The sequence below is a fragment of the Vanellus vanellus genome (genome assembly GCF_965231255.1).
Source record: "Vanellus vanellus genome assembly, chromosome: 30".
In the NCBI taxonomy this organism is placed as follows: domain Eukaryota; kingdom Metazoa; phylum Chordata; class Aves; order Charadriiformes; family Charadriidae; genus Vanellus; species Vanellus vanellus.
Genome location: NC_138935.1, coordinates 1,065,132 through 1,072,950, shown reverse-complemented (window position 1 = coordinate 1,072,950; position 7,819 = coordinate 1,065,132). Strand labels below are relative to the sequence as shown.

General features: G+C 69.7%; 1 long non-coding RNA gene across 1 annotated transcript; it reads left to right on the top strand.

Annotated features, from left to right (window-relative positions):
* Nucleotides 1-1,500: 1,500 nt before the first annotated feature.
* Nucleotides 1,501-4,772, top strand: LOC309682561. The gene is made up of 3 exons (XR_014270130.1): nt 1,501-1,630; nt 3,389-3,516; nt 4,715-4,772. It is a non-coding gene; the product is annotated as an uncharacterized lncRNA (long non-coding RNA).
* The last annotated feature ends 3,047 nt before the right edge of the window (nt 4,773-7,819 follow it).

Here is a 7,819-nt window from a genome sequence, read left to right as displayed (position 1 = left end):
GCGGTGGCACAGGGACATGGAAACAGAGGGACATAGGGACAGAGGGACAGAGGGACAGAGGGACATGGTGGCGCTGCCACATGGAGACAGAGGGACGCGGTGGCACAGGGACATGGGGACAGAGGGACAGAGGGACAGAGGGACAGAGGGACAGAGGGACATGGTGGCGCTGCCACATGGAGACAGAGGGACATGGTGGCACAGGGGCATGGGGACAGAGAGATATGGGGACAGAGGGACATGAGGGTACATAGTGCCTTGGGGACAGACGGACATGGTGGCACAGCCACATGGAGACAGAGGGACGCGGTGGCACAGGGACATGGGAACAGAGGGACATAGGGACAGAGGGACAGAGGGACAGAGGGACATGGTGGCGCTGCCACATGGAGACAGAGGGACGCGGTGGCACAGGGACATGGGGACAGAGGGACAGAGGGACAGAGGGACAGAGGGACATGGTGGCGCTGCCACATGGAGACAGAGGGACATGGTGGCACAGGGGCATGGGGACAGAGAGATATGGGGACAGAGGGACATGAGGGTACATAGTGCCTTGGGGACAGACGGACATGGTGGCACAGCCACATGGAGACAGAGGGACGCGGTGGCACAGGGACATGGGGACAGAGGGACAGAGGGACAGAGGGACAGAGGGACATGGTGGCACAGCCACATGGAGACAGAGGGACATGGGGACACAGGAACATGGGGACAGAGGGATGTGGTGGCACAGGGACATGGGGACAGAGGGACGCGGTGGCACAGGGATATGGGGACGGAGGGACATGGGGACAGAAGGACGTGGTGGCACAGGGGTGTGGTGGCACAGTGACACGGGGACAGAGGGATGTGGGGACAGAGGGACGTGGGGACAGAGGGACGTGGTGGCACAGGGGCACGGGGACAGAGGGACATGAGGACAGAGGGACATGGGGACAGAGGGACATGGGGACAGAGGGACGCGGTGGCACAGGGACATGGGGACAGAGGGACATGAGGACAGAGGGACATGGGGACAGAGGGACGTGGGGACAGAGGGATGCGGTGGCTCAGGGACATGGGGACAGAGGGACATGAGGACAGAGGGACATGGGGACAGAGGGATGTGGGGACAGAGGGATGTGGGGACAGAGGGATGTGGGGACAGAGGGACGCGGTGGCACAGGGACACGGGGACAGAGGGACACGGGGACAGAGGGACGTGGTGGCAGAGGGACATGAGGACAGAGGGACGTGGGGACAGAGGGACATGGGGACAGAGGGATGCGGTGGCACAGGGACACAGGGACAGAGGGACGTGGGGACAGAGGGACGTGGGGACAGCAGGACACAGGCGGGGCACATGGAGGTACTGGGGGGGACCCCGGGGATGCCCGGTGACGCCGGGGTGGGGGGTGGGGTGGCGCTGGGGACACCCCGCGGGCCCGGGGGGACACGCGTGGGCCCGGGGCGGGGGAGGGGGGGCGGGGGGGGGAGGGCGCTCCCGCCGCGTTTCCGCCGGCGCCGCCGCTGTCACCGGGTGCTCTCGGTGGCACCGGGGCCGGTACCGGGGCCGCCTCCCGCCTGCGCCGCCGTAAACAAAGGCAGGTGGATGCCGGGGAGCGCCGCGGCAGCGGGAGCCGGCCAGGTACGGGGACGGGAACGGGAACGGGAACGGGAATGGGAATGGGAATGGGAATGGGAATGGGGATGGGGATGGGGATGGGGATGGGGATGGGATGAGAACGGCACCGGGAACGGGAATGGGGACCAGGACGGGGTTGGGAATGGGAACAGGAATGGGGATGGGAACGGGAATGGGAACAGGGACGGGGATGGGAATGGCACCGGGAACGGGGATGGGGAGAGGGATGGCACCGGGAACGGGGACGGGAAAAGGAACGGCACCGGGACCGGGAATAGGAATGGGAACGGGAAGGGCACCGACACCGGCACCAGGACCGGCAATAGCACCGGGAATGGGACCGGCAGAGGCAGCGGCACCGGGAACGGGAATGGGAACGGCCCCGGGAATGGCAGCGCCACCGGGACCGAGCGGCCCCGGTACCGGGAATAGGGAAGGGAACGGCACCGGCACTGCCACCGGCCCCGGGCGGCCCCTTCCCCCGGCCCCGCCGCCCCCCGGTGCTCCCGCGGCCCCGAGAATCCCTCCGGAAACCCCCAGGGGGGCCCCGGTACCGCGTCACGGGGAATTGGGGGGGGGGGGGGGGGCGGTGGAGCCCCCGGGGGTCCCAGCCCCCCCTCCCCCCCTGCCCCCCTCCCCCCCTCCGCCGCCACCGGCACCGAATAATTAATTAATTCTGAAATAAAATACCCCAAACCAGAATGTGGCTCAGACTGGGGGGGGGGGGGCAGGGCCTGGCTCTGCCGGGGGCACCGGGGGGTACCGGGGGGTACCGGGGGGGTCTGGATCCCCACGGCTGCCCCACACGGGGAGCGGTGCCATAACCGGGAAGGGACAGCGGGAGAGGCGGTGCCGAAGGGATGCCGGTGCCGGGAGTGATGCCGGTGCCATAGGGAATGATGCTGGTGCCACAGCAGTGCCGGTGCCGGCAGCGATGCCGGTGCCATAGGGAATGATGCCGGTGCCAGGAGTGATGCCAGTGCCATGAGAAACGATGCCGGTACCGGCAGTGATGCCGGTGCCAGGAATGATGCCGGTGCCGTGGGGAATGATGCCGGTACCGGCAGCGATGCCGGTGCCATAGGGAATGATGCTGGTGCCAGGAGTGATGCCGGTACCATGAGAAACAATGCCGGTACTGGCAGTGATGCCGGCACCAGCAGTGATGCCGGTGCCGTGAGAAAAGATGCCGGTACTGGCAGCGATGCCGGTGCCATAGGGAATGATGCCAGTGCCAGGAGTGATGCCGGTGCCATAGGGAATGGTGCTGGTGCCACAGCAGTGCCGGTACTGGCAGTGATGGCGGTGCCATAGGGAATGATGCCGGCACCAGCAGTGATGCCGGTGCCGTGGGGAATGATGCCGGTGCTGGCAGCGATGCCGGTGCCGTGGGAAGCAATGCCGGTGCCGCAGGGAACCGGCGCCAATGCCGTGGCCAGCGATGCCGATGCCGTGGCCAGCGATGCCACGGCTGTGACTGCGGGGTTCCCTCGGCACTCTTTGCCGGGAGGAGCCGGAGGGGTCCCCGCGGTGGGCGCCGGAGCTGCCAGGAGCCACCGCGGAGCAGCTCACCCCCTGGCCCCGGTGCGTGGGGGGCTGTGCCAACTGGGGGGGTCTGGTTGTGCCACGGCTGCAACGAGCGTGTCGGGGCTCAGCCTGGCAGCCCCGGTGCCGGCACAGGGTGCCCTGCCGGGGGGTGCCGTGCCGGGAGGGTGCCGGGGCTCTCGCCGCTCCCCCCTCACTCCGGGCTCTCCCCCGCAGGCGCCGCAGCCCCCCGGGACGTGGTGGGGTCCCCCCGCGCCCCCCGCATGGCCCCCGCGCCCTGAACCCCGGCACCGAGCGGGCACATGAGGAAGAACCGGAGCGACCCGCCGGGGCCCGAGGAGCAGGTGAGGCGGCACCGGGGGCACCGGCAGCACCGGGGGGGGGTCGGGGGGCACCACGGCAGCGATGGGGGTCCCCCTGGGAGCATATGGGGGGGGGGGCGAGGGGGTCCCCTCCGTACCCCGTCCCTGAGCACCCACAGCAGAGGGTGAGGGGCTCCGGCTCGGGTGCTGTGCCGTACCGTGCCATAGCGTGCCGTGCCAGGCTGCGCCGTGCTGTGCCCATCCATGCCGTGCCGTGCCACGGGCTGCGAGGACTCCTGGCTGTGCCGTGTGATGCCGCGCCGTGCCGCGCCGCGCCGGTCTGTGCTGTGCCAATCCATACCACGCCACGCCGCGCCATCCTGTGCCGTGCCACGTGGTGGGAGGCTCCCGGGCCGGGCCGGGCCGGGCCACACTGTGTGGTGCTGTGCCATGCCACGCCGTGCCATGCAGTACCGACCCGTGCCGTGCCGTGTGGTGTGAGGCTCGCTCACCACGTGGTGCCGTGCCGTGCCGTACGGTGCCGTGCCAAGCCATGCCGTGCTATGCCATGCCGTAGGGTGGGTGCCATGCCGAGTCGTGCCATGCCATGCCATACCGTGCCGTATGGTGCTGTGCCATGCCGTAGCGGGCTATGCCAAGCCGTGCCGTGCCGTGCCGTGCTGTACCGTGCCATACTGTGCCATGCCATGCCGTGCCGTGCCGTGCCGTGTGGTGTGAGGCTCGCTCACCACGTGGTGCCATGCCGTGCCGTGCGGTGCCATGCCATGCAATGCCAAGCCGTGCTATGCCGTGCCGGAGGGTGCTGTGCCATGCCGAGCTGTGCCATACTGTGCTGTGCTATGCCATAGGGTGCCGTGCCATGCCGAGCCATGCCGTACCACGCTGGGCCATGCCATAGGGTGCCGTGCTGTGCCGAGCCGTGCCATACTGTGCCGTGCCATGCCATAGGGTGCTGTGCCAAGCTGTGCTGTGCCGTACCGAGCTGTGCCATGCCGAGCTGTGCCATAGGGTGCCGTGCCGTGCCGAGCTGTGCCATACCATGCTGTGCCGTGCCGTACCGAGCTGTGCCATAGGGTGCCGTGCCATGCCGAGCTGTGCCATGCCGAGCTGTGCCATGCCAAGCTGTGCCGTGCCGTGCCACGCCGAGCCGTGCCATACTGTGCCGTGCCGTGCCACACCACCCCGTCTGACCGTCCCCCCCCCCGTCCCTTCCTCGCAGCCCCCCGCCGAGACGCCGGACGCCCCCTCCCCGGGCATGTTGGGTGCCGAGCTGTGCCGCGGGCGCCGTCGCCTCTCCGCCACCCTCCAGGTGCCCCCCTGGAAGCCACCGGAGCGGCCGCGCTCACCGGAGCCCGCCGGCCTCCCGCGCCCCACCACGCTGCCCCTCCGCCCCCCACCGCGCATCGCCGTCACCCACCCCGACCCCCCCAGGTAGGGACGGGGTTGGGGGGGGACACGGGGACACACACACACACACACACACACACGTGGCGCGAGGCTGAGCCCGTCACCGCGGCGTCGGGGCTCCCGGTGGCATCCTGGTGGCATCGGGGCTCCCGGTGGCATTTGGGCTCCCGGTGGCATCGGGGCTCCTGGTGGCCTCGGGGCTCCTGGTGGCATCGGGGCTCCTGGTGGCCTCAGGGCTCCTGGTGGCCTCGGGGCTCCCGGTGGCATCGGGGCTCCCGGTGGCCTCAGGGCTCCCGGTGGCATCGGGGCTCCTGGTGGCCTCAGGGCTCCTGGTGGCATCGGGGCTCCTGGTGGCCTCAGGGCTCCTGGTGGCATCAGGGCTCCTGGTGGCCTCAGGGCTCCTGGTGGCATCAGGGCTCCTGGTGGCCTCAGGGCTCCCGGTGGCATCGGGGCTCCCGGTGGCCTCGGGGCTCCCGGTGGCCTCAGGGCTCCCGGTGGCATCGGGGCTCCTGGCGGCCTCAGGGCTCCTGGTGGCCTCGGGGCTCCTGGTGGCATCGGGGCTCCTGGTGGCATCCTGGTGGCATCGGGGCTCCTGGCGGCCTCAGGGCTCCTGGTTGCATCGGGGCTCCCGGTGGCATTGGGGCTCCTGGTGGCATCCCGGTGGCATTGGGGCTCCCGGTGGCATCGGACAATGGCAGGGACAGGGACAGTGGGGGGATGGGGACACGTCCGGGGATGGGGGACAGCACACAGGATGGGGACAGTGTGTGGGATGGGGACACTGGTCAGGATGGGGACAGTCCTCCAGGATGGGGACATTCCCTGGGACAGGACAGGGACAGCGTTGGGGACAGGGACGGTGCCCGGGATGGGGACAGTGTCCAGGATGGGGACAGGGACGGCGTTGGGGACAGTGACAATGTTGGGGACAGGGACGGCGTTGGGGACAGGGACAGTGTTGGGGACAGGGACAGCATTGGGGACTGGGACGGCGTTGGGGACAGTGACAATGTTGGGGACAGGGACAGTGTTGGGGACAGGGACGGCACCCGGGATGGGGACAGTGTCCGGGGTGGGGACGGGGACAGCGTTGGGGACAGTGACAATGTTGGGGACAGGGACGGTGCCCAGGATGGGGACAGTGACCAGGATGGGGACATTCCCTGGGACAAGGACAGTGACCGGGAGAGGGACAGGGACCAGGATGGGGACATTGTCTGCGATGGGGACATTCCCTGGGACAGGACAGGGCCAGCGCTGGGGACAGGGACGCCGTTGGGGACAGGGATGGTGCCTGGGATGGGGACAGGGACAATGTTGGGGACAGGGACAGCGTTGGGGACAGTGACAATGTTGGGGACAGGGCCGGCGCCGGGGATGGGGACGGTGTCCGGGGTGGGGACGGTGCCCAGGCAGGTGACACCGTGACAGCCGCCCCACCTTTACCGCTACGGCGCCACCAGATCCCGCGTCCCCCCCCCACCGTGTCCCCACTGCGACCTACGGGGGGACGGGACACGGACACGGGGACAGACCCAGACTGTGTATGTCTGTCCGTCCGTCCGTCCGTCCGTCCCCCCCCCAAAATTCCGGAAACCTCACCCGGTGCCGGCGGTGGCAGCGCGGTGACCTGGCTGGAGGGGGGGGTGGGTGGGAGGGGGGGGGGGGCTTTTTTTGGGGGGGGGGACGGGACTGGATCTGTGTGCCCCCCCCCCTCCCCGGCGCGGTGGCAGCGGGCGGCGTGACACCCCCCCACCCCCCCCCCCGCGCCGCCGTGAATCAGCCGCCGAATTTTCCAGGGTGTTTTCCCGCCCGGAGCCCCAAAATCCCCCCCCCCCCCCCGAGGGTAAATATTTGGGGGGGTGGGGGGTGTCCCCCCTTCCCCACACCGCTCTCTCGGGTCGGTGACATTAATTGGGGACATTTATTATTATATTTTATTTGGGGGGGGGGGGGGGATGCGCTCGGTCTCGGTGGGAAAATTGGGGCTGGAAATTGGGGGGGGGGGTCACATCGGCCCCCCCCCCCCACACACCACCCTGGAGTTGGGGGGGGACCACACGACACACGGTGTTGGGGGGGGTGTCCCCGTGGGAGTTTGGGGACCCCCACTTTGGGGGGGGGCTCCATAGTGTTGGGGGGGGGGGGAGGTGTCCCCCCATTGAGGTTTGGGGGGGCTGACCCCCCCAATTCTATCCCGGGGGGGGGGGGGGAGGCTGTGCAGTGCTGTGCATTTGGGGGGACCCCAACCCTGGGGGGGCGGGGGGGGGCGGGGGGGGCTGAGTAGCGTTGTGCAATTGGGGGGACACCCCCCCCACCATGGAGCCCCCCCCCCCCAGATTAGGGGGGGCTGTGCAGCACCCGGCGGGGGGGGGGGGGGGGACACGACTTTCCGGGGGGGGTCTGTGCAGCGCCGTGAACAAGGGGGACCCCCCCAACTTTGGGGGGGGGCCCTGACGGGGGGGGGGGGTCTGTGCAGTGCTGGGGGGGGGGACACCCCCCAACTTTGGGGGGGCTGTGCTGTGCCGTCCCGGGGGGGGGGGGGGGGGCGTTGGTAGCATTGGGGGGGGGGTCCCCCCACTGTGTCTGCTTTGCCCCCCCCCCCTCCTTTTGGGATCTTCATGGGGGGGGTCCCCACGAGGAGGGGGGGGGGATATACCCCGATAGGGGGTCCCCATGGGGGGGGGGGGCGATCCCCACCGGGGGGGGGGGAATCCCCATCGGGGGGGGAGATCCCCGCCGTGGGGGGGGTTATGGGGGGGACACACCATCCCCACGGGGGGGGGGGGGCGATATGGGGGGGATCCCCGTCGGGGGGGGGGGGGTATGGGGGGGGGGGGGTTATCCGGGGGTTTTGGGGGAACCCCCTCGGGGGGGGGATGTCATCGGGGGAGGGGGGGGCGATAAGGGGGGGATC